Below are 2551 nucleotides of genomic sequence, written 5' to 3'. Positions count from 1 at the left end.
GTGAGATGGACACGCGCATCGACACGTGGAAACACACACATGCTCAAAATCATACACACACACACACACATACACTCATGTAACGCAGATATACAGAAAGACACATTTCAAGTTTGACAGGATTTTGACCAATTTATGCATCCGCACATGTTCATGTACAGACAATGAGTGCTATCTATTTCTAGCTTCTGTCCTTGTGAATAGAACAAAGGTGCTAATGTTTTTAGTTGGTTTCATCATTTCTTTTCTCCCACAAGAACACTGATGGAGCAGGATCTCTAGCAAGAACTCCAGTACAAATGTATGAACGTGTGTCTCTTTCTGCGGCCGCATGTTGAGATCTTCCTAGCAACCTACTTATCAGTAGACCTCTCAAAGCAGTTTGATGACATTGTTTTTCTTTACCACTCATAGTTTTCTACGGTCAAACATTTACAGTGTACAGTGTACCGTAGTCAATCACTTGACTACAGTTTATTTTATCGCTTTGGTGCAATTTTCACAGGTATGTGATATATATATATATATATACAGTTGAAGTCAGAAGTTTACATACACCTTAGTCAAATACATTTAAACTCAGTTTTTCACAATTCCTGACATTTAATCCAAGTAAAATTTCGCTGTCTTAGGTCAGTTAGGATCACCACTTTATTTTAAGATTGTGAAATGTCAGAATAATAGTAGAGAGAATGATTTATTTCAGCTTTTATTTGTTTCATCACATTCCCAGTGGGTCAGAAGTTTACGTACACTCAATTAGTAATTGGTAGAGGTGCCTTTAAATGGTTTAGCTTGGGTCAAACGTTTCGTGTAGCCTTCCACAAGCTTCCCATAATAAGTTGGTGGAATTTTGGCCCATTCCTCCTGACAGAGCTGGTGTAACTGAGTCAGGTTTGTAGGCCTCCTTGCTCGCACACGCTTTTTCAGTTCTGCCCACACATTTTCTATAGGATTGAGGTCAGAGCTTTGGGACGGCCAGTCCAATACCTTGACTTTGTTGTCCTTAAGCCATTTTGCCACAACTTTGGAAGTATGCTTGGGGTCAATGTCCATTTGGAAGACCCATTTGCGACCAAGCTTTAACTTCCTGACAGATGTCTTGAGATGTTGCTTCAATATATCCACATCATTTTCCTACCTCATGATGCCATCTATTTTGTGAAATGCACCAGCCCCTCCTGCAGCAAAGCACCCCCACAACATGATGCTGCCAGCCCCGTGCTTCACGGTTGGGATGGTGTTCTTCGGCTTGCAAGCCTCCCCCTTTTTCCTCCAAACATAACGATGGTAATTATGGCCAAACAGTTCTATTTTTGTTTCATCAGACCAGAGGACATTTCTCCCAAAAGTACCATCCTTGTCTCCAAGCTGTTTAAAGGTACAGTCATCTTAGTGTATGTCAACTTCTGACCCACTGGAATTGTGAATTATAAGTGAACAGTGAATTTTGTCTGTAAACAATTGTTGGAAAAATGACTTGTGTCATGCACAAAGTAGATGTCCTAACCGACTTGCCAAAACTATAGTTTGTTAACAAGAAATTTGTGGAGTGGTTGAAAAACAAGATTTAATGTCTCCAACCTAAGTGTATGTAAACTTCCGACTTAAACTGTAAATTCAAAGGGCAATTTTGAAAAAATATTTGCTATTGGATTAACTGGTTGATATTGAGAAAATATTATGTTGCGTTTTGGTGATTACACCAATGTACTGATTATGTTTCACAGTAAAATTGTATTTTGCATCATTTGTTGTGTATTGAAAGATGTCTACAAACAACATTTATATCAATAAAACATTTTATTGAAAATTGGCTACATTACAATAGTTACCAATTTGAAGTCTTGTACTAAGAGTTTAGAAAATTCACCACATGCTTGTGAAAATTGTACCAAAGCGATAAAAAAAAAATGGAATAGCATTTCAAATGAGTTTTTCAACTAACATCGTTTCCAGGGAGACTCACTAGACTCACCCTCAAATAAATGAATTTGAGATCCATTCATTCGGAATATTAGACAGTACTAAGAGACCCAGTAGAACAGGGGTGTCAAACATACGGACACAGGACGGAAGGGGTCCAATCTAGTCTGTAAGTGATTTGAGAATTTAAATAAAAATAATGATAAATATATATATATATATTTAGTGTTGCAAAGGGAGGGTACCAGAATTTTGGTATCTTTCAAATATCTATCATAGAATATTTAGTGGCCTTTTTGGGTTCTTCTGATTATCTCTGGCCTTATCACATGTAAAATATATGAAATAATAAATAAGATGATTTTAAAATATGAAATAAAATGACAAAGCTGAAAATCTTTATCCTAAATATAAACAATCAACTTAGTCAATACCATTGGTGTTTAACATGAGGGTTTCAGCATGAAATATCCTTTATATTTTTGGTTTACACACTTTGTCAATATGTCAATATGTATTTGCTGTCAGTGTTTTGCCATCAATCTGGTGGCAGTTGTAGAAAAAGTCAATAGTTGGAATGGTTTCAGAGTTAATTGAAAATATAGCCATTGTGGATTAGATGCTT

The 2551-nt window shown here is 36.4% G+C and overlaps 1 protein-coding gene across 2 annotated transcripts in view; it reads left to right on the top strand.

Moving 5' to 3' along the window:
* Nucleotides 1-2551, top strand: part of LOC109866009 (PH and SEC7 domain-containing protein 1) — a 66078-nt gene that overhangs the window by 201 nt on the left and 63326 nt on the right. The window lies entirely within an intron of this gene.

The sequence above is a fragment of the Oncorhynchus kisutch genome, linkage group LG20 (genome assembly GCF_002021735.2).
Source record: "Oncorhynchus kisutch isolate 150728-3 linkage group LG20, Okis_V2, whole genome shotgun sequence".
Lineage (NCBI taxonomy): Eukaryota > Metazoa > Chordata > Actinopteri > Salmoniformes > Salmonidae > Oncorhynchus > Oncorhynchus kisutch.
This window is presented reverse-complemented; position numbering and strand designations above follow the sequence as displayed.